A 24521-nucleotide genomic window follows, 5' to 3' on the forward strand; every position below is an offset into this window, starting at 1 on the left:
TGACTCGCAGAGCGAGCAGGCGGATCCTGATTCGGTGACTCGCAGAGCGAGCAGGCGGATCCTGATTCGGTGACTTGCAGAATATGGTGTAAGCAGGCGGACTTTGGTTCGGTGCCTTACAGAATTAAGCGCGCGCAGGAAATGGGGGTAGGTCAGTCTACAGGAATTCCAGTGCCTTTATGTTAAGTGCCTTCTGGTATAGGATCCTAATGAAGTCTGATATTAAGTGCCGGGTGTCTTAGGGCAGCGTCACTTAATAGAAACCCATGGGAACTGGACAATAAATAAAGATGCATCTAAATGTGGAAACTGTAGGAAAAATGTGAAAAAGGAGAAAAAAAATTGTGTGTGGAAAATGAGTATGAATGTAATGAGTGAAGAATGAATGCCGCTGTATAGGTCTGAGACTTGAGCTGATCCCAGCTGCACCAGGGCTCTCCCACGAGGGAGCTCTGAACGCAGGGGGGAGGGTCAGCTGAACCTCAAGACTCAATGAATATGTGAGGGAGTGACGACTCCCCTTATTTCATAAGCTGCTAAGGTCTGACACTCTAGACCCGGCAGACTCTTTCTTTGGAGTGTGTAAAGTTAGTTTAGGTGAGAGTTAGTCTAAACATCCCTCCACACTGCCGAAAAGCACCCCTGTGTACTACATGTACGTGCATAATGGTCCAAGGACCTGTAAGCATTTAACAGATTGGAAAAGAGGAAAAATTAAAGCCCTGAGAGATGAAAGTAAAGCTCAGCAAAGACAAACCATAAGAAGGAATAAAGGAAGTAGAAATACAGACATTAGAAAGTTACTAGGAATGAGGAATGTTTTTCTTTAGAAGGACGAAGCAAGTGATTAAAGAGTATGTGAAGGTGAGAAGTGACTGCATAGGAGAGTGGACGGAATTAAGCGATTGTTGTTATATATGAAGGGAAACCTGCTTTAAGAAATGACTCCTTGTTTCTTGTCGTCTCTTTTTATCATCTTAGCAATGAAACAGTCAAGTTAAACATTTGGTTACAGACACTTTGTTAAATCTATTAAAGAGAAAATAAGGAATTCTACTGAAACTTAATTGGTTAACCGCATAAAAAAATAGAATCTATACATTGTAAATTTGTAAAACCTGCACCCTAAGGGTTAAATGTGTCTTCCAAGGAACCTAATTATTGTTTAAAAAAAAATCCAAGCCCAGAAACTTCACAGTGTTTCTGTTCAAGGCTGAGCTGATAGCACCTTTGGCTTGCTTTCAGATCCAAGGTTGTGTGTGTCTGCAAACTGCCTGTCTGTTCTGGAAGGGGGGGAGCACTGTCCCCCATAAGTAAGTCTGTAACATTGCATGTGATTCTTTTCAGGAAAGAAAAACCTTTTTGCTTGCTGGAATAGTAACTAGCAAGCACCTTGTTCTAAGAGTTTCTGTAGCAGTAAAGAAAAAGCCTGGTCTGCAGTACAAGAGGAAAACTGAGGCATGCCACTGTTGGAGAGGGCTAGCATCTCTGAGGTAATTCAAGGGAGTGGAAGGTCACGAGTACCGATGAAGCGCTCTTGTTCTCAGAAATTTGCAGCTCACTCGCCCATAGAAGTGGTAAGGCACTAGCTGTAACCGGTTCTCCTAACAGATATTAGGCAGTATTTTAAGTTATAATGGGCCACCCCAATGGAGGTACAAGTGTTTTCTTTGTCTTTTAGATCATCAAATAGCGCTAATATCAGCTGAAAATTAACTGAAAAAAAAAATCATAGTTCTGTGTCATGACATAATAAGTTTGTGTTCTGTGTTCTGACCAGATTTGTCTTGTGTGTGTCTTAATTGTGATATATGTATTTCAAACGTTGTGTGTACAATATTGTTGTGTTAATGAAAGAATAATTTAAGTCCCTTGAATAATCTTAACATTGTGCTTTATATAAATGGTTCTTGCCTTTATAATTCTAGTAGAGTTTTAGTAGCAGGCTATGCAGTTTGTACTGTCTGGAATGTAGCGGAATCTGCTCCTCTACCTGCTGTTTTTCCCTTCTCTCCTACCATTGCCAGCTCCTTTGCCATCTCTTTCAGAACTGGCCCTCCTGCGAAACCAAGCCCCAGAATCAGAAAAGCAGGAGTGGAGACTGGCAGGGTGCACCTTGCGCCCAGACCACTTGTGGTGCAGCTCTGATGGCCACATTGTTGCCCCAGTGGTCTTGCTACCTCACCTTGCCCCCGTGCTCCCTGGATTGTCGCACGTTGGCAAAAGGGGGGATGGTAGCAATCCTTAAAACAAAATTGGTTTGCTCCCAAATTCTCCCAAGCAGCCAAAGATTACTGTCTGGCTTGCCCTGTCTGCCAAGCCCACAACGTGGGTAAACCTGTAAAGACAGTTCCGGCAACCAGACCTCCGCCTTTGGGACCATTTCTGAATTTACAAATGGACTTTATTCAATTGCTTAAATGTCAATCTTTTAAATAATGTGCTGGTTATTGTTTGCTTGTTTTTGGGATGGGTAGAAGCTTATCCCTGCAGGAAACATGATGACATCACAGTAGCTAAGAAACTTCTAAATCATTACATCCCATCATGGGGAATACACCTTGTGATCTCCAGTGATAAAGGTACCCACTTTACTGGGCAAAATTGTTTTAAAAAAAACTGGAAAAGTACTACTCTACCAGACAAGCACTGCACTGTGCACGACACCTGGAGAGCGCAGAAGCAGTAGAAAGATGAAACAGGATTTTAAAGAACAAACTTGCTAAAATATGTGAGAACTCTGGCTTAACATAGATAGTAGCACTTCCGATTGCCCTAATGAGCATGAGAGCCACTCCTAATTGGAAAACTGGACTCAGTCCACATGAAATTGCATGTGGCCGACCTATGAGACTGTTAAGCAGCCCAGACATTAACCTGGCTGATGCCATACTCATTAAAGGAAGCATAGTCAAGTATTGTCAGGAACTTATGAGGTGTGTACAGTCCTATCATTCACAGGTTAAGGACGCCTTCCAAGAGGCCCCGACTGAGTCGTGCCATAAACTACAACCAGGAGACTGGGTTTGCGTGAAAGTTCACCAACGGAAGACTGCCCTGGAACCCAGGTGGAAGGGTCCCTACCAAGTCCTTCTGACCACCCATACTGCTGTAAAGTGTGAAGGATTGCCCACCTGGATTCACGCATCCCACTGCAAACCTGTCCTGGCCCCTACAGAAGTTGGCCCCAACAAGGAGCACCACAGACCTAGTACCGGAGACCCAGGTCCAGAAGCAGATGGGGATCACCGCAGACCTGGTACCAGAAATCCAGGTCCAGAAGTAGACGAGGATCAGCGCAGGCTTGGTACCGGCAATCCAAGCCCTGAAGCCGACGATCCTGAAAGACCGAGGCCAAGGTACCAGCTGCGGTCCAGAAAGACCTGCCAGCGATAGGTGAAGAAATCTACGAAGTCCTGAAGAACAGCCAGCATGAGGCTGGACAAACAATTCATGTTAAGCTTATGCTTAATCTTGTTTTTAATACCTAGCCGTTAACACCTATATGGTTCAAATGTATTTATGCTTTTAATGAACCAAGTTTCCCAAGAATTTAATTCCACAGGTTGCTGGATATGTGCTCACAGTCCTGTACATTCAGAAAGAGGTATCCCAATGATTCCAGTCCCACTAAACAACACTCAAATGGCACACTGTTTAGTGAACAAAGCCAAATGATACTTGGTAGGATAAAAGGTTTACTAACCCAGGGTATATCCGCCTAGCCTTGACCCCAATTGGAAAGTACTGCTGGACATGTAATGGTTCAGGAGCCAAGGTAAGAAAAAGCCAAAACCGAATGGCCCTAGACTATGTCCTAGCTAGTAAGGGTGGGGTTTGTGCCTTAGTAAGAAGAGAATGCTGTGGGTATATTTCTGACACCAGCAAAGAAGTAGAGGAAGATGCCTCAGAGGTTGAAAGAACTGTGGAACGCCTAAAGCAAGGGGAAGACTGGACCCTCTGGGCTTAGTTGGGAGGCTGGTTTGGACATGTGGGAACTTGGATTTTGCAAGGTGTAGTTTTAGTATTGGCTATATTCTTTTGTGCTTATTTTTGTTTCTTGCTAATCAAATGCTGTATTTCTTGTATTCTAGAAAACAAGGGACAGACCCTCACTAAAGGGAATGTGGAAGTAATGATGTTAAAATATGATGGGCAGAGAGAGGAACAAGAAATGTATATAAAGGCTTTGATGAAAATGGAGATGTAAAACGGTTTAATGGTTAGCCTTTAAAAGGCTAAAAGGGGGGAGATTGTAGAAGCTATTTCATATTTAGCTAGAAGCCATTCTGTATAACAAAAAGCCATTTCAGTTTCTTGTGTCTGCACGAGGGAGTGAACTGGCCTTCACCGAGGTGGGGAGAGACCAGAGGGATGCGCTGTTGGAATGTGTTAATGAACTATTTTGAGCTGAAGCTCGAACTCCCTTTTAACCTGTTTCTTTCTATGCTGATAATAATTCCTCTTTGAAGTTCTCTTTGATTTCTTGCCCTGACGTCAGACTTGTTTGGTTAAGGGTATAAAATACTAGGATTGATTGTATTAAGCAGCCTTACTGGACCCGGCTTTGCTGGGACCACGTTTGGCTCACTTTGCTTTTATTGGCCAATAAAACTGTCTGTTTAGCCGCGTAAACTGAGTGAGGCGTTTGCTTCGACAGATCAATCAAACCCTGAGTACAAGATTCAAAGTCTGCAGAACTGGCATCCCCCCATTAAAAGATCCTCCAAGGATCTGAAGCTTTAGGACATCCTCCAGTTGTAGCCCATGATTTTAGTTTGTTTGTTTATTTCATGGTTATGATTTACTAATATATTATATATAATCATTGTACGGTAAATAGAGTTATACCGTAGGATTACAGAAGGAAAAGACTGAGAAGTGTGATAGAGGACAGGCCCACCGACAGGCAGGGCAAAGGAAGTAGTTGCTCAAGGACCGGGCGATTCAAAGGGACCTGCACAGGCGTGCACAGGGGGTATGCCCAGGCACATGCTAATGTTTCAAAAAAAAAGTGGCTTTGCATTTTAATTTAATCGCATGATACGCTCTTTGGCTGCATCTAGACTGGCAAGTTTTTCTGCAAAAGCAGCTGCTTTTGCGGAAAAACTTGCCAGCTGTCTACACTGGCTGCTTGAATTTCCGCAAGAACACTGACGATCTCACGTAAGATTGTCAACATTCTTGCGGAAATACTATGTTGCTCCCGTTCGGGAAAAAGCCCTTTTGTGCAAATGCTTTTGCGCAAGAGGGCCAATGTAGACAACATGGTATTGATTTGCACAAAAAAGCCCCGATTGTGAAAATGGCGATCAGGGCTTTCTTGCGCAAAACCGCGTCTAGATTGGCACGGATGCTTTTCTGCAAAAAGTACTTTTGCAGAAAAGTGTCTGTGCCAATCTAGACGCTCTTTTCTGCAAATGCTTTTAACGGAAAAACTTTTCCGTTAAAAGCATTTGTGGAAAATCATGCCAGACTAGACGTAGCCTTTTAGTTTTAAAGTATGGATTGTTGTATTATGCAATAAGCACCTGTGAGGGTGCAACTTGTCCAGCTGGCCAAAGCCGATCCGCCCCGTACTGACCCGGCGGTAGCGCTCATGCTCCTCGGGAACAGCCGGAGAGCGCTGATCAGCTGTGCCCGTTGCTGGTTATGCACTAATGTGGATGAGAATAAAGAGAGCCTACACAATCTATAGAAATTGGGACTCCTTAAGTTTCTAGGGGACATCAGACCAATAAGGAAGAAGAAAGTTGCCATGCACAGAATGTAGATATAGACAAAATGACATTATAAGAAAAGTAATTGAGATGTAGCCGTGTTAGTCTGGTCTTGCTGAAACAAAAGACAGGACTATGCAGCACTTTAAAAACTAACAAGATGGTTTACTAGGTGATGAGCTTTCATGGGCCAGATCCACTTCCTCAGATCAAATTGTGGAAGAAAATTGGCATAACCATATATACCAAAGGGATACAATCAAAAAAAGTGAACACATAAAATAGACAAATCAGATTTTAGAACAGAGGGAGGCTGGGGGAAGGGGGAAGGGGGGAGGTTAATGTCTATGAGATAATGATATTAGAGGTGATAATTGGGGAAGCTTTCTTTGTAATGGGTAAGATAATTAGCATCTTTGTTAAGGCCCATTCGTAAAGTGTCAAATTTAAGCATGAATGACAGTTCAGAGGCTTCTCTGAAGTCTTGTGTTAAAATCTCTTTGAAGCAGGATGCAGGTAATCAGGTCGTTAAGACAATGCCCAGTCTGGTTGAAATGGCAAGAAACTGTTTTTTCTTTGTGAAACTGTCTGATGTCTGTTTTGTGTGCATTGATTCTTTGGCGAAATGTCTGAGAAGTTTGTCCAATATACATAGCAGACGGACACTGTTGGCACATGATGGCATAAATTATATTTCTGGATGAGCAGGAATATGTGTTCTTGATCTTATAGCTGAAATGGTTAGGTCCAATGATGGTGTCAACAGAGTAAATATGTGGACAAAGCTGGCAACGGGGTTTGTTGCAAGGGAAACTTCCAGGGTTCGTATTAGTGTGGTATGTCCTGTCGTTGTTGGTAAGAATCATCACCTAATAAACCATCTTGTTAGACTTTAAAGTGCTGCATAGTCCTGTCTATTATAAGAAAAGTCTGCCCAGAGAGGGAGAATTGAGCTTTCTATGAGAAACTCCAACAGGAACACTGATTATCACTACAGAAGGCCCATCTGACCCTAACACTGTTTTAAGGATGTGAGTATAAGGAATTGTATTTGTAGTTTGTGCATAGGTCTTGATAGAATTTCTCTATGTTTGGGTAATCGTAACTTTAATTGTAAATTTAATAAAACTTGTAAAACATACTAGACCTTATGCTTGTAAATGTCTGTGTGGTTACTACCCTTGGTCTTTATGTGTTCCTAGAGTCTGAAAAACTAAAGCATGTAGCAGAGATGACCTGCACTCAGTTAAGTTTCAGTTTAGCCATGTTAATCTGAATCTGCATAAACAGTGAGAAGTCCTGCGGCACCTTATAGACTAACAGATTTATTGGAGCATAAACTTTCATGGGCACATGAATGTATGTGATGAAGTGGATCTTTGCCCACAAAAGCTTATGCTCCAATAAATCCATTAGTCTATAACAGTGGTCCCCAATGTGGTGCCTGTGGGCACCATGGTGCCCGCTGGGGCATTTATGTACACCTGCCAAGTGACCAGGGCCGGTCCGAGCCATTCTTGCGCCCCGGGCCCCAGGTGCGCGGAGCATGCGCGGTTCCGCCCCAGGGAGCACGGCGCATGCGCGGCCCCGCCCCCACCTGGCCCGGCAGCCCCAAAAGGTTGGGGACCACTGAAGGTGCCACAGGACTTCTCATTGTTTCTGTTACGCTTGAAACTGTAGCAGCCAGAACCGAACCCATAGTGTTGTAATACCACATTACAAAATTCACTTCAAATAAAAAAGCTACCCTGTCCTAAAGATAACAGAACAGTTAAAGTATTTTGCAACAGATCATGCAATTGTCAGTTTCTTAGGGTATGTCTACACTACCCTCCTAATTCGAACGAGGAGGGTAATGTAGGCATACCGCACTTGCAAATGAAGCCCGGGATTTGAATTTCCCGGGCTTCATTTGCATTAGCCGGGCGCCGCCATTTTTAAAACCCGGCTCGTTCGAACCCCATGCCGCGCGGCTACACGCGGCACAGACTAGGTAGTTCGGACTACGAGGAGTAACGGTAGTTCGGACTAGCCGGGATTTAAAAATGGTGGCACCCGGCTTATGCAAATGAAGCCCGGGAAATTCAAATCCCGGGCTTCATTTGCAAGTGCGGTATGCCTATATTACCCTCCTAGTTCGAATTAGGAGGGTAGTGTAGACATACCCTTAGAGTATATCAACACTGCTTGCTTATTTTGAAATAAGCTATTTCAGAATTTTTTTTCCAAAATAGATTATTTTGAAATAGCATGTCCACCCTACAGGGAAGCCTCAAAATTAGTCTGAAGCAGGCTTTCCTAATGTGGACATTCTACCTTGAATTAGAGCCGCAGGAAGCACTTGGGAGTAATTTGAATGGCCCTAGGGAGGAGCTATTTCAAAATAGCAGCAGTGGAGTGTCCACACTATTCTGAGAGAGCTATTTCGGAATAGGCATTATTCTTCGTGGCATGAGGTTTGTAGATTTTGAAATAAGCCACCTATTTTTTCAAAATTATTTCAAAATAACAGAATTGCTAGGTAGATGCTCGCATTGTTATTTCGAAATAATGTCAGTTATTTCAAAAACTGTGCTGTGTAGACACATCCTTAGTCTCTCCTTAGTCTGTGTTATCTTGTGCTGCTAGCTTTACAAAGAACAACCCCTACAACTGTCCAGTTACACCACTGCACTATTTCTCTTTCAGAACTCAACACCACTACAAAAGTCTCTCTTCATATGGGTAATTTCTTAGAATTAGTGATGGGCCAACTGTTATTTAACTAATAGTCTCCTGAAATAACTTTTACGCACATTTTGAAGCATACACAATTTAAACGTTTTTAAAGATGCAGGGAAGTCCATTTATCTATCCCCAATCTCCCTCCCACTGCAGGGAAGTTGAAAAGCCCACAGACTTGGGGATCCATCTATTCCCCAAGTGCTGTGGAGCCTAGGACTTGTGGAAGTCTCTCTGTTGGGCTGCAGTTGCTGCCCGGTCCAAACAACATAGCATACAGTGCACTGCATGATGATCGTTGCACTTCTGTAGGCAATACTAATGGGCTGTGTCTACACTGGCATGAATTTCCGGAAATGCTTAAAACGGAATACTATTCCGTTTTCAGTTTTTCCGGAAAAGGAGCATCTACATTGGCAGGCTGCTTTTCCGGAAAAGCCCTTTTCCGGAAAAGCGTCTGTGGCCAATGTAGACGCGCTTTTCCGGAAAAGAGCAACGATCGCCATTTTTGCGATCGGGGCTTTTTTCCGGAAAAGACTACTGGGCTGTCTACACTGGCCCTTTTCCGGAACAGTGTTCCGGAATAAGGACTTATGCCCGAGCGGGAGCAGAACAGTTTTTCCGGAATAGCGGCTGATTTTGTACAGTTGAGCATCATTACTTTTCCGGAAATTCAAGGGCCAGTGTAGACCGCTCGCAGCTTATTCCGGAAAAGCGGCTGATTTTCCGAAATAAGTGGCCCAGTGTAGACACAGCCATGCAGTACCAGAAGGTTTGAATACTGAACCAGCTATATGTGGCTAGGCACTTCTATTTCTGACAGAGGAAATACCCCTCTACCAGCAATAAGGAATATGGAGCCAAACCTAAGTTATTCATAGATCAGGGGTTTCTTGAAATAACTGTGTCTGACCTGTGTCAGACATAGAACACTGGAGTAAATGGGTCATTGGTCTGATCCAGTATGACAACCACTTTATTTCTAGGATGACTTAGTGCTGTAATGCAGTATGTTGTGGCATGTTTTTGTGGAATCCCCATGGAGGGAGCCACAATAAGGTGGAGGGGTATCACAAAATATTGGGTACATATGTAACCCACATATCTTCTAGTTTTTTTGTACTGTCCTAACTAGTAGCACTAAGAGGGTATGTCTAGACTACAGGGTTTTTTCAAAAAACGTGGCCTTTTTTCTAAAAAAAACTTCATTTTTGTCTAGACTGCCATTGCATTCTTTCAAAATTAAATCGAAAGTTTCTTCAACAGTGGTAAGCCTCATTTTACAAGGAAGAACGCCTTTCTTCAAAAGAGCTCTTTCTTGAACACAAACAGGGCTTTTTTGAAAGACAGTGTCCAGAGTGCCTAGGTGCTCTCTTTTGAAAAAGCGGATCGCTTTTTTGAAAATCGTGTGGCTGTCTAGACGATCTCTTTTGAAAAAGCCTCTTTTGAAAGAGGCTTGTAGTCTAGATGTACCCAGACTGCTTACAGAGAGAATAATAGGTCTGCTCTACAGCCTTAGCTTGCTTCTGGCTCATATGGTAGAGGCTAATGGCACCAGAGACTAAGCTCCAGAGGTTTCCAGTTCCATTCCACCCACAGCATATTCTAACAGCAGCAAATTCTAGACAGTTGAATATCCATCCACCAAAATGCAACATATCTAAGAACTTGATATCATGAGTTGTCAAGACTTGAAGCTAGGGGTGTGATTCCCAGCTTGCACAGATACACTTATACTAGCTCCATTCAGCTAGTGCCCTAAATCAGTAGTGTAGCCAGATAGCTTGAGTGGTAGCATGGACTAGCCCACCTGAAATCTATGGGTACACAATACAAAAGGCTACCCCAGATAGCCGAGTGTTTTAGCCTGCTGCCTCACAGAGTTAGTACAAGAATGTCTACACAAGCTAGGAATCAACCCCTAGCTAGAATTGTGGACATACCTCAAGTCAATACACTAGTCTGTCACCTTCCTTGCCATTTTACATTTCCAAACATCTCCCAGGGAACACACCCTACTCAGCAATGGTAAACTGATCTGTACACACAGCTTCATCATCACACACATTATTTTATAGCCAATGGTCATATAATTAGCTAGAATGCATGTGGAGGCAAGTTGCTTCATATGCAAAGTGGATGCAGATTTCCCCAGTAAATATGCATTTTTAAAATCAGGGTGGAATCTCACCCTACATTGTTTGATTTTGTTTTTTCTGTAGCATGAGCTCTTTAGATGGGAGCCATGACTGATCTATGGTCTTTGGGGGAATTTCTAAGACACGTAAGATGCAAATATTCTTACAAAAATATTTAAGACCTTATGTTAAATGAATTGAAAATGCAAGGTTCATTGAATGGCTGTTGCAGAACTGACAATGGCATTACAGGGGTGTGAAATAAAAAAATTCTTATCTTTGAAAAGAAACATTTTAGACTTTCTACAAATGAAGAATATTGTTAGAAGAGAGAGTGTTGATGAAAGAGGGATGTATCATTGGACCCAAACACCAGTGCAGAATCTGGTCTTTACTGACATCAGTTCCTTTCACTGCATCATCCAAAGCCTTATAGCTTTATTCAGTTCAGATCACCAGTTTCATTCCTCAGGGATCAGGATGAGACTAGTTTAGCTCTACATTCACTCAAGTATTCAACTGATTTGTAATGACAGGCAAATGACCTTCATGGGACTTTTTCTAGCTGCCTGAAGAAAACGTAAAGAAATACTGTAACAAGGACAAAGCCTTTTCTCATTCAGCAGTGGCTTTGCTTGCTTTTCTTGCTTTCAGCAAATGCAATATTTGGGCTAGCAAAGGTTAAGGAAGCTGGATGGCAAATGACATTAAAAACAACTGGATGACAGGCTCTTCAAAGCAGAGCTACCAGGCAGAAAGCGCAGTGTCTCATGTTAGCTCTCCTTTGATTTCTGCACGAGCACTTTCAGCTGATTAACATTTGTCATCTTAGAGCATCTTGAGAAGACCCAAGCTGCTGAATTCCTTTTATATATCACCCACCCTGCCTGTGAGTTGGTGCAAGATGGGGGCCTGAAAGAGACCTTAAGTACTTTGCCTCTATTGGCTCTGCTCACAAAAACTCCACAGAGTCACAGATTCACTGACTTTGGGGGGGGGGGGAGTAGCTGCCACCACCAAGTGAAACAAAACAAAACCGCTTTCTTCTTGAACCCAGGAAGAAAGCACTTGGACTTCTTCAAGAGGGGTACCCTCAAGCTCCTTTACCACAAGAGAGCTTGAAAAACAAAGAGAAAATAAACTGCAGTCTCTAGTAGGGTTGCCAGGTGTCCGGTATTCACCCAGACAGTCCGGTATATTCGCCTCCTGTCCAGTAAAAAAATTCAGAGAACACCGGACACCTAAGATGTTTGGTATTTTCTGATTTTTTTTCCCCAGCCAGGAGGTGAAAATGCTGGGAACCTGGCAACCCTACAAACACTCAGCGCCTGGCCTCCCTCCTTCCTTCCCCCTAACACCACCAGCCCCCCGACCCCCTGCTTACCGGGTTCTGAAATGCTGCTGGCACAAAATGGCTGCCAACCAAGGGTAAGCATTCCCCTGGGTCTCAGTGCTCAACCATTCCCCTGTTCCTATCCCTGCACTCACTCTTAAAGGAGACATGCTGTTTTATTTTAACTTTTTTTTTTTTTGCACAACAACTTTGGTCTCCCCCCCCCCCCTTTTTTTTTCCTTCAACAGATTTTTTTTCCTGGTGTCCTTTTTTTTGTGGGGGGAGGGGCGTGTTCAGTATTTTTGTTTCAACCATCTGGCAACCCTAGTCTCTAGTAGCTGACCTCTTAGTCTTAGGCCAGCGTGCGCGCGCACGCACACACACACACACACACACACCCACCCCTCCTGTTTCTTTCCAGGACACAAGAATCAAATTATCACCTTAAAAAAAGGTGATTTTATTAACAAAACAAAAATGATATACTTAATAAAGCATACTTGGTTGCTAGAGGTATGTCTACACTTGCACCCTAGTTCGAACTAGGGATGCAAATGCAGGCATTCGAAATAGCCAATGAAGCAGGGATTTAAATATCCCATGTTTCATTAGCATGATCTTGCCGGTGCGTTACTATGAATGCCAGCTGATTCAAACCAGGAAGTGCGTGCCGGAACGCATTAGTTCGAACCAAACCCTTTGGTTCGAACTAACGTTACTCCTCAAAAAAATGAGGGTACGTCTACACTACAGCGCTAGTTCGAACTAACTTAGTTCGAATTAGTTAATTCAAACTAAGCTAATTCGAACTAACGTGTCTAGAACTAAAAACTAGTTCGAATTAGCGTTTTGCTAATTCGAACTAGCAAGTCCACATTGAGTGGACTCTGAACAGGGCTTAAGGATGGCCGGAAGCAGTGCCGGCAGGGCATAAGAGGAGGACTTAGAGCATGGAGATGCTGTCTCAGGCTAGCCGAGGGCTGCGCTTAAAGGGTCCCAACCCCCACCCCGGGCACACAGTTCTAAGGGGTGCCCCGCTTGCAAAGAAGTTCTGGCTTGGAGTGCCCGGAGTACCCACACTGGGCACATCACACCACTCAGCCATCAGCCCGGCTGCACTTGCCGCAGGCTGCCATCTGGGGAGAGGGGGTAATTGGGGGGCTGCAGGAGAGCTTCCACCCCCAGAAGCCCGCAGAGCCAGCCCAGTCCTCCCCATCGGGGGCTCGTACCCCATTCCTCCCTCACTTCCTTCCACTTACCCTTCCCTAGCCCCCCTTCTTATTGATGTACAAAATAAAGATAACGTTTCTTCCAACATTGACTCTGTCTTTATTGAACAAAACTGGGGGGAGACTGGGAAAAGGAGGTGGGAGAGGGGAAGAGAAAGGCTGGGAGAAGGGAGGGCAACTAACATGATCAGGGGTTGGGAACAGGTCCCAGATGAAGAAAGGCTACAGAGACTGGGACTGTTCAGCTTAGAAAAGAGGAGACGGAGGGGGGACAGGATAGAGGTCTCTAAAAGCAGGGGTTGGGTGGAGAGGGTGCATTCAGAAAAGTTCTTCCTGAGTTCCCATAAAGAAGGACTAGAGGACACCAAAGGAAAGGAATGGGTAGCAGGCTTCAAACTAGTAAGAGAAAGTTGTTGTTCTTGACAAAGCAAATAGTTAACCTGCGGAACTCCTTGCTGCAGGAGGCTGTGAAGGCTACAACTAGAACAGAGTTTAAAGGGAAGTGAGATCAAGTCATGGAGGTTGGGTCCATGGAGTGGTCTTAGCAAGGGGGTAGGAGTGGTGTCCCTGTCCAAAGCTTGTGGAAGGCTGGAGAGGGATGGCACGAGACAAATGGCTTGGTCACTGTCTTCGGTCCATCCCCTCCAGGGTCCCTAGGGTTGGCCGCTGTCGGCAGACAGGCTACTGGGCTAGATGGACCTTTGGTCTGACCCAGGACGGCCATTGTAAGCTCAGGGCTCAGGGTCGGGGGTCTCAGTGGACCCCCTTGATTTTCATGCACACCTGCTCCTGGGTGGCCAGGCTGGCAGCTCTCCTGCCCTAGACGGCCACTTTCCTGTGCCTAGTGCGGAGATCGTGGACAAGGTGCCTCTTGCGGTCCAGGGCAAGCTCCCGGGAGCCGCCAGCCTGGTCCCGGGAAGAGGGGGTGGGCTGGGGGACATCGGGTGGGTGGCTCTGTGCCGTGCCAGGTGCAGGGTCTGCTGGCTGGGTGCTGGCAGGCTTGCACCTGGCACGGGCACCGTAGCCAGCCCGTGCCCCTTTAAGGGGTCCGGGGCCGGGAGGGGGGCATAGAGTTTCCCTGGTGTTGGCCAGAGTGGCCACCAGGGAAACCTGGGGAGGGCTAGCCTCCCACTAGTTCGAATTAAGGGGCTACACACCCCTTAATTCGAACTAGCTAGTTCGAACTAGGCTTAATCCTCGTAAAATGAGGTTTACCTAGTTCGAACTAAGCGCTCCGCTAGTTCGATTCAAATTCGAACTAGCGGAGCGCTAGTGTAGCGCCTATTAAAGTTAGTTCGAACTAACATCCGTTAGTTCGAACTAACTTTGTAGTGTAGACATACCCTGATTTCCCACATGCATAGAATACAATGACTTAGATCAGGGATGGCCAGCCTGTGGCTCCATAGCCACATGCGGCTCTTCAGAAGTTAATCTGTGGCTCCTTACATAGGTACCAAAATACAGGGCTAGAGCTACAGGTGCCAACTTCCCACTGGGCCAGAGGGTGCTCCCTGTTCAACCCCCAGCTCTGTCCTAGGTACTGTCCTTTCTCCCTTTCCCTCTAGGATTCTGCCACTTCCTACCCTCTCCATGCTTCCCCCATCCAGTGTCTCCCACTGAGAGAGAGCTGATTCCAGTGGGCAGGAGGAAAAGGAGAAGGAGACACTGACCTGTTGGGCTGCCAGTGGGTGGGATGTGCTGAGAGTGGTGGTGGGGAGATGATCAGGTCTGGTGACAGAGAACTGTTGCTCTTTGGCAATGTGCATTGGTAAATTCTGGTTCCTTCTCAGGTTTAGGTTGGCCATCCTTGACTTAGATATAGGGGGAGTTTTAACTAGCTTAATCTGGGAAACCTTCATAGGAAAGTGAATCAGCCACTTCGTTAGAAACTCCTGAGATGTGTCGTGTGTCAAAGTGAAAGTCATGGAGAGCCAAACTCTACCAAAGGAATTTCCTATTAGTCTCTTTGGGTATGTATACACTATAGCGTTATTTCAAAATATCTTATAGTTATTTCGAAATAACGTGTCTACACAAAAAATGCATTTCAAAATAGCGTTTTGCTATTTCGAAATAGTGCGTCCACACTGAGGGTATGTCTACACTACAAAGTTAATTCGAACTAACAGATGTTAGTTCGAATTAACTTTGATAGGCGCTACACACGCGAACCGCTAGTTCAAACTTAATTCGAACTAGCGGAGCACTTAATTCGAACTAGGTAAACCGCATTCCACGAGGACTAACACCTAGTTCGAATTAACTAGTTCGAATTAATGGCTGTGTAACCACTTAATTCGAACTAGTGGGAGGCTAGCCCTCCCCAGCTTTCCCTGGTGGCCATTCTGGGCACCACCAGGGAAACTCTATTGCCCCCCTCTCGGCCCCGGAGCCCTTAAAGGGGCATGGGCTGGCTACGGTGCCCGTGCCAGGTGCAAGCCTGCCAGCACCCAGCCAGCAGACCCTGCACCTGGCAGGCTTGAGCCAGCCACCCGCTGCCACCCAGCCCTCCGCCTCTTCCCGGGACCAGGCTGGCGGCTCCCGGGAGCCTGCCCAGGTCCGCAAGAGGCAGGCGCCCGCCTGGTCTAGTGCAGACATCTTGGACCTCGTCCACGACCTCCGCACTAGGCACAGGAAAGTGGCCGGCTAGGGCAGGAGAGCTGCCAGCCTGGCCACCCAGGAGCAGGTGTGCATGAAAATCAAGGTGGTCCACTGAGACCCCCGACCCTGAGCCCTGAGCTTACAATGGCCGTACTGGGTCAGACCAAAGGTCCATCTAGCCCAGTAGCCTGTCTGTCAACAGCAGCCAACACTGGGTACCCCGGAGGGGATGGACCAAAGACAATGACCAAGCCATTTGTCTCGTGCCATCCATCTCCAGCCTTCCACAAACAGAGGCCAGGGACACCATTTCTACGCCCTGGCTAATACCACTCCATGGACCCAACCTCCATGAATTTATCTCACTTCTCCTTAATCTCTGTTATAGTTCTAGCCTTCACAGCTTCCTGCAGTAAGGAGTTCCAGAGGTTGACTCTTTGCTTTGTGAAGAAGAACTTTCTGTTGTTAGTTTGAAGCCTGCTACCCATTCATTTCATTTGGTGTCCTTTAGTCCTTCTATTATGGGAACTAATGAAGAACTTTTCTTTATGCACCCTCTCCACACCACTCATGCTTTTATAGACCTCTATGGGTATGTCTACACTACCCCCCTAGTTCGAACTAGGGGGGGTAATGTAGTCATACAGAGTTGCAAATGAAGCCCGGGATTTGAATTTCCCGGGCTTCATTTGCATAAAGCCGGCTGGCGCCATTTTTAAATGCCGGCTAGGTCGGACCCCGTGCCGCGCGGCTACACGCGGCATGGACTAGCTAGTTTGGATTAGGCTTCCTAATCCGAACTAGCTGTACACCTCATTCCAGGTGAGAGTTTCTATTTTTGAACACGTGTCCTTTATTTAGTACATCAAGAAGGGGAGCTAGGGAGGAGTAAGTGGAAGGAGGTGAGGGAGGAATGGGGTACAAGCCCCCGATGGGGAGGACTGGGCTGGCTCTGCGGGCTCCTTGGGGTGGAAGCTCTTCTGAAGCCCCTTGATTGACCCCCCCCTCCGGATGGCAGCCTGCAGCAAGTGCAACCGGGCTGATGGCCGAGTGCTGTGATGTGCCAAGTGCGGGCACTCAGGGCACTCCAAGCCAGGACTGCTTTGCAAGTGGGGGACCCTTGAGAACTGTCTGTCCGGGGTGGGGGTCGGGTCCCTTTAAGCACAGCCCTCGGCTAGCCTGAGACAGCAGCTCCACCCTCTAAGTCCTAATCTGATGCCCTGCCGGCACTGCTTCCGGCCAGCCTTAACCTCGGTTCAGGGTCCACTCAGTGTGGACATGCTAGTTTGAATTACCAAAATGGTAATTCGAACTAGTTTTTAAGTCTAGATGCACTAATTAGAATTAACTTAGTTCAAATTAACTAATTCGAACTAAGTTAGTTCGAATTAGTGCTGTAGTGTAGACATATCCTGAGTGGACACTGAATCACATTTAAGGACGGCCAGAACCAGGTCCAGCAGGGCATCAGGTCAGGAGTTTGTGTGGCTGCGTGTTCTGGTAGCCCTCACTCAGGACACCACAGTACTCTGCAACATGCAGCTAGAGCTGCCCCTGGGCACTCTGGTGCTTCTCGTGGACCCATTGCTGCAAGCCTGGCTGCATCCGGGAGGTTCATCGGAGGGCTGTCAATATCCAGGAGACAGTGTGGGAGAGCTTCAACCCGGAGGAGCACTAAGAGCCTCCCTGGTCTGCCCCCACTGGGGGCTTGTGCTTTTCGTGGACACATTGCTGCAAGCCTGGCTGCACTTTCTGCAGGTTGCCATCTGGGAGGTTCATCGGGGGGCTGTCAGTATCCAGGAGGCCCTGCAGGAAAGCTTCCACCCTGAGGAGCACTCAGAGCCTCCCTGGTCTGCCCCACTGGAGACTTGTGCCTCATTCTTCCCTCACGTCCTTCCACTTACCCCTCCCTAACCCCCCTTCCTGATGTCAAATAAAATACATGTATTTTCATGAACACAAACTCTCTTTATTTAACAAAACTGGGGAAGGGGGGGTATGAAACTCTGGTGAGACTGGGGAAAGGAGGCGGGGGGAGGAGAAAAGAGAGGGTGGGAAAGGGGAGAGGAAAACGTGGGAGGAGGGAGCTGGAAGGGGGAAGCAAGGGGAAGAAGGGTGAGGGGAAGCTCAGGGCCCAGGATTGGGGGTCTTATCAGACCAACTTGATTTTCATGCAAACTTGCTCCTGGATTCACATGTGGCTTTTTGTGGCCAGGCTGGCAGCTATCCTGTCATAGACGGCCATGCCTTCTCTTGACCCTGGCAGGCTCCTGAGAGCTGGCAGACTGCTCCTGGGAAGCGGTGGAGGGCTGGCTACCAGTGGCTTGCTGGCTCATGTTTTGGGGCCACTGGGTCAGGGGCAGTGACTTTAAGGGCACTTTAAGGGCTCTACGGAGGGGGGAGGGAGAGGAGTGTTCTTGGTTGAGGCTGGAGTGGCCACCAGGACACCCTGGGAAGGCTGTAGGCCTCCTATTTCAATATAAGTGTCTACACAGCACTTATTTTGAAATAGCTATTTCGAATTTGGCATTATTCCTCATGGAATGAGGTTTACCAAATTCAAAACAAGCACTCCGCTATTTCGAATTAATTTTGAAATAGCGGTTTGGGTGTGTACGGCTGTCATTTCGAAATAACTTTGCTGTGTAGACATACCTTTCGTCTCAGTGAAGCCACTACAGAGCAGAATGGTCAGTCTGCAGATGAAAGTGTCATCCCCAAATATATGGTCATAACTTCTCTAGAGTGTATACAATGGTGTAGTATTCCTTCTCTGAAACAGACCAGTGGCTTTCCTTCTCAGCGAGTTTTTTACTGAGGAACAAAACAGGATGGAATTGTTGATCTGGTCCTGTTTGCACCAATATTGCCCCCACACCATGCTCTGACGCGTCTGCGGTGATGAAGAAACGTTTGTCATAGTCTGGGGCCCTTCGGACAGGGTCAGACATAAGGACAGCCTTAAGCTGCTTAAAAGATTCCTAACACTTCTCAGTCCACTTAACCACATTTAGGGTATGTCTACACTACCCCGCTAGTTCGAACTAGCGGGGTAATGTAGGCATACCGCACTTGCAAATGAAGCCCGGGATTTGAATTTCCCGGGCTTCATTTGCATAAGCGGGGAACCGCCATTTTTAAAACCCCGCTGGTTCGAACCCCGTGCAGCGCTAGGTAGGATTCCTACTCCGAACTACCGGTACACCTCGGAATCCTAGTACGAACTACCTAGTTCGAGCCCCGTGTAGCCGCGCTGCACGGGGTTCGAACGAGCGGGGTTTTAAAAATGGCGGCTCCCCGCTTATGCAAATGAAGCCTGAGAAATTCAAATCCCGGGCTTCATTTGCAAATGCGGTATGCCTACATTACCCTCCTAGTTCGAACTAGGAGGGTAGTGTAGACATACCCTTGGTTACTTTTTCCTAGTCAGGTCTGACAATGGTATGGTGATCTCACTGTAGTGCCATACAAATTGCCTGTAATATCCTGCCAAGCGTAAGGATTGGACCTGTTTATTTGACTTAGGGACAGGCCAGTCTTAGAAATCTTCTTCTTTAGCCTGTAGAGGGTTGATAGTGCCTTGATCCACCTGATGCCCCATGTAAGTTATCTTGTTTAGGCCTATTTGACACTTCCTAGTCTTAAAAGTCAACCCAGCCTCTCTTGTGCATTGGAAGACAGCTTGGAGGTGTTCTAGGTGTTCTGCCCATGAATCAGAGAACACAGCAACATTGTCCAGATCGGCTATTGCACATTCTCCAAATCCGACTAGCAGATTATCTACAAGTCTTTGGAAGGTTGCAGGTGCCTTGCGTAGCCTGAAAGTGAGAACATTAAATTCATACAGCCCCACATATGTAATGAAGGCTGACTCATCTAGTGGAACTTGCCAGTATCCCTTGGTTAAGTCTATGGTGAACTGACCTCTTTCACGCCACCCTTGCCTTTCCCGTTGTAGTAGGTTCCTTCATGCCACTCATGATCATCTCTCTCATAAGCTGTGAACTGAAGAACCTTAAATTCTCAGGAATAAAAGTGCTTTAGAGAATTAACATGATATACCTCAGGTATAACGCTATGAGGCAGTTCATTGCTCCTATGTGTTCTTGGACCGTGAATGGTACATCCCAGGATGTTTCCATCTTATTGGCCTGGAGTGCCTTCAAGACCTCACCTACTGAAGGAAGGCTTGCTGGCATGTTTATCATACCAGGCCTTCTGCTCTTGCTGAGCATTCTATAAGTTTTATTGAGCAAGAGCTAATGAGTCCTTGATGGTGTTTTGTAAGTGGCCTACAAAATCCACAACATTAGTTCCTGGAGAAGGGGTAGCCCTCTCCCATTGCTGCTTCACTAATTGCAATGACACCTTAATCTCATGGCCATAAACAAGTTCAAAGGGAGAGAATCCCAAACTGGGATGGGGTGCATCTTTGTAGGCAAACAATAACTGATGAAACACCAGGTCCCAATCATTGGAGTGTTCATTTATGAATTTGCATATCATAGTTCCCAAAGTTCCATTAAATCTCTCCACCAACCATTTGTCTGGTGCTGATAAGGGAAGGCAACCAAGTGGTTTGCCCCATGAGATTCCCAAAGAAGTTCTATGGTCCCTGCCTGGAAGTTAGTCTCTGAATCTGTAAGGAACTCAGAGGGCCAACCTATCCTGGCAAAAATATCTGTTGGTGTCTGGTACAAGCTCTTGGCAGTGGTGTTCCCTAGAGCTACTGCTTCAGGCCATTGGGTGGCAAAATCCATGAAATTAAGGATATATTGTTTTCCTCTGGGTGTCTTTTTAGGGAAAGGACCCAGAATATCCACAGCCACACGCTGGAATGTAATCTCTATTATGGGGAGTGGCTGGAGAAGTGTATTGAGCCGGTCTTGGGGTTTTCCACCCACTGGCACACCTCACAAGACCAGACATATCCTTGCTCATTCCCTTTTAGTGGAATGACTTTCCCAATTGGTCTTTGGTACTGTTTACCCCAACGTGGCCACTAGGGTGATCATGGGCTAAACTCAAGAGCTTTTCCCTGTACTTAGTTAGAAATACCAACTGTCTCTGAGGATGCCAGTCCTCCTTGTGCCTACTAGAAAGAGTCTCTGTATAAAAGTCCTCTTTCTACCACAAACCTGGAGCTGTTAAAAGAGCTGAGAGGTGGGGGCTCACTCCGGGCCACCATGCAAGCTCCCTTAAGACTTTTATCGGCTTCCTGCTCTACCTGGAACTGCTCCCATGATGCTCCCCGCTGGATTGTTTACTTGGGGTTGCTTGTTCTGAAAATGATGCAAGTAGGTGGGTGTCTTTGCTGGCTGTGAACTGCTCTCTGCTGGTGCACTGGGTTGCACTGTAGGTTCTGGTAATGCCTCTTGTGCAGGTGCAGGTGCTGGGTAGGCTTTGCTTACAAAATCTCCCCAGTCACAGATTCACCAAGTAAAACATAAAAAAACCTCTTTCTTCCTGAACCCAGAAAGAAAGCACTTGGACTTCTTCAAGAGGGGTACCCCCACGCTCCTTTTCTGCAAGAGAGCTTGAAAAGCAAAGAGAAAATAAACTGCAGTCTCTGTTAGCTGACCTCTTAATCTTAGGCATGCGTGTGTGTGCGCACACGAACACACACACACACACACACACACACACACACACACACACCCCTCCTGTTTCTTTCTGGGACACAAGAATCAAATCACAGAATCATAGAACTGGAAGAGACCTCAGAAGGTCATCAAGTCCAGCCCCCTCCTCAAAGCAGAACCAATCCCAACTAAATCAACCCGGCCAGGGCTTTGTCAAGCCGAGACTTAAAAACCTCCAGGGATGGAGATTCCACCACCTCCCTAGGTAACCCATCCCAGGGCTTCACCACCCTCCTAGGGAAATAGTTTTTTCTAATATCCAACCTAGACCTCCCCCACTGTAACTTGAGACCATTGCTCCTTGTTCTGCCATCCCTCACTACTGTGAACAGACTTTCTCCGTCCTCTTTGGAATCTCCCTTCAGGAAGCTGAAGGCTGCTATCAAATCCCCCCTCACTGTTCTCTTCTGCAGACCCAAATCCCTCAGTCTCTCCTCATAGTTCATGTGCTCCAGCCCCCTAATCATTTTGGACGCCTTCTGCTGGGCGTTCCCATCCTTTCTATAATGGGGGGGCCCAGAACTGTAAACGATACTCGAGATGTGGCCTCATCAGAGCCAAATGAAGGGGAATAATCACTTCTCTAGCTGGCGATGCTCCTTCTAATGCCACCTAATATGCCATTAACCTTCTTGGCTACAAGGGCACACTGTTGACCAATATCCAGCTTCTCATCCACTGTAATCTCCATGTCCTTTTCTGCAGAACTGCTAATAAAAGGTAATTTTATTAACAAAACAAACAAGATATACTTGATAAAGCATACTTGGTTGCTAGGTGATACAAACCAACTGAGTAAACCAAATTAACATACAGAGAACATCTCTGGTGGGTGCCTACTTGGACATAGGGCAGTGGTGGGCAACAAAACTGTGATGGGAGGGCATTCCAAGAATTTGTTAAGTGGTCAAACCCTACACTCTTCCATGATGTTAGTGCAGGAGGTGTGGGGTCTGAGATGGAGGTTATGGTAGAGGAATGGAGTGTAGGAAGAGATGAGGGGTCTGGGAGGAAGTTTGGGTGAAAGGGGGTTGTGACCTAGGGCAGGGGATTGGGATGCAGGGTTAGGAAGGGGTATGAGTGCAGGAGAGATTTCTATTTGGAGAAGGTGTGTGTGGGGGGGTGCAGGATCTGGGAGGGGGTTGTGACCTGGGGTGGGGGATTCAGGGGTTTGGGTTCTGATCTAGGGCAGGAGGAGATTGGAGTGCAGAGTCTCAGAGGGGGTATGAGTGCAAGAGCAGGGGTGCAGAGGGTTTGGGTTGTGACCTGGGGAAGTGGGGGGAGTAGAGGGTTGGGGAAAGGAGGGGCTAGTGCCGGTTCTGGCTGGGAGGCTGTCATGATCATGAGAGATGGCCGGCAGCTTGGAGACTAAGGGGTTAACTACACCTAGCAGGTGGAGTGGCCAATGGGAATGTAGGTAGGAATTTCAAACTGGGACAAAGGAATTTTTGGCTTTTTCCTCTTTTTTGAAAGTTCCCTCCAGCTACTGAAGGAGACAAACATGTCTCTCTCTCCAAGAAACAATTCTTCACTTTCTGTAGGTAGGGTAAAGTTTAGATAAATCTGTTTTATTATTTTATAGTTTGGGAAATGGGATCTGATGTTTTGGCTTTCTTTTGTAACGAAGTTCTAGGTCCATAGAGTTTCTCCATGAGTATATTATTTTGTCACTTTTCCATCTAGTCATTATGCTTGTAGGAGGAATATTGTGGTGATAATAAAAATTTTCTCTTTTCTTTTTATTAACCTGGGATTTGTTAATGGTTATGTCCTGGTTTGTACTTTAGGGCTGAGATTTCCCAAGTGATCTCTCCCCTGATTTTTCACATCAATACTTGGGTGGTGGCAGCGGAGATTTTATCCTCCAAAATCTAGAGTTTTAAGATTTTGGGGGAAGTTTTATACCAAAGCCTGGTAGATAAGGTTTTGGGGTACATTTGCTGGCCCCCACTTTTGCATTTATCATGCCAGAGTGGGGAAGGAGCCATGACAAAGGCGCTTACCTAGGAGGCTCCCAGCCAACAGAACAGCAGGTCCTTCAAACAGGCTCCCTGCCTTCTAACCCCTGCATGCCACTCAAAGCAGCCGGCATGTGCTTCTTTGAGGGTATGTCTACACTACAAAGTTAATTCGAACTAACAGCTGTTAGTTCGAATTAACTTTCATAGGCGCTACATAGGCAAACAGCTAGTTCGAACTTAATTCAAACTAGCGGAGCGCTTAATTCAAACTAGGCAAACCTCATTCTACGAGGACTAACGCCTAGTTCGAGTTAAGTAGTTCGAATTAAGGGCTGTGTAGCCACTTAATTCGAACTAGTGGGAGGCTAGCCTTACCCAGCTTTCCCTGGTGGCCACTCTGGGCACCACCAGGGAAACTCGTCTGCCCTCCTCCTGGCCCCGGAGCCCTTAAAGGGGCACGGTCTGGCTGCGGTGCCCGTGCCAGGTGCAAACCTGCCAGCACCCAGCCAGCAGACCCTGCACCTGGCACGGCACGACCCATCCACCTGCTGCCACCCAGCCCTCCGCCTCTTCCCAGGACCAGGCTGGCGGCTCCCAGGAGCCTGCCCGGGATCGCAAGAGGTGGGTGCCTGCCTGGTCTAGTGCAGACATGGTGGACCTCATCGAGGTTTGGGGGGAAGCCTCCAACGTCCACGACCTCCGCACTAGGCACAGGAAAGTGGCCATCTAGGGCAGGAGAGCTGCCAGCCTGGTCACCCAGGAGAAGGTTTTCATGAAAATCAAGGTGGTCAAGTGAGATCCCCGACCCTGAGCCCTGAGCTTAGAACATAAGAACATAAGAATGGCCGTACTGGGTCAGACCAAAGGTCCATCTAGCCCAGTAGCCTGTCTGCCCACAGCGGCCAACACTAGGTACCCTGGAGGGGATGGACTGAAGACAATGACCAAGCCATTTGTCTCGTGCCATCCATCCCCAGCCTTCCACAAACAGAGGCCAGGGACACCATTTCTACCCCCTGGCTAATACCACTCCATGGACCCAACCTCCATGAATTTATCTAACTTCTGTTTAAACTCTGTTCTAGTTCTAGCCTTCACAGCCTCCTGCAGCAAGGAGTTCCACAGGTTGACTATGTGCTGTGTGAAGAAGAACTTTCTGTTATTAGTTTGAAG

At 46.7% G+C, this 24521-nt stretch overlaps 1 protein-coding gene and 1 long non-coding RNA gene across 3 annotated transcripts in view; both read right to left on the bottom strand.

The window, feature by feature from the left end:
- Positions 1-24521, bottom strand: part of LOC102448256 (sodium- and chloride-dependent GABA transporter 3) — a 278291-nt gene that overhangs the window by 102767 nt on the left and 151003 nt on the right. The gene's annotated exons all lie outside the window — the stretch shown is intronic.
- LOC142830956 (uncharacterized) lies at positions 1170-6889 on the bottom strand. The gene is made up of 2 exons (XR_012906522.1): positions 3257-6889; positions 1170-3208 (listed from the first exon to the last, which is right to left on the bottom strand). It is a non-coding gene; the product is annotated as an uncharacterized LOC142830956 (long non-coding RNA).

Source organism: Pelodiscus sinensis, chromosome 11 (assembly GCF_049634645.1).
Source record: "Pelodiscus sinensis isolate JC-2024 chromosome 11, ASM4963464v1, whole genome shotgun sequence".
Taxonomy (NCBI): Eukaryota; Metazoa; Chordata; order Testudines; family Trionychidae; genus Pelodiscus; species Pelodiscus sinensis.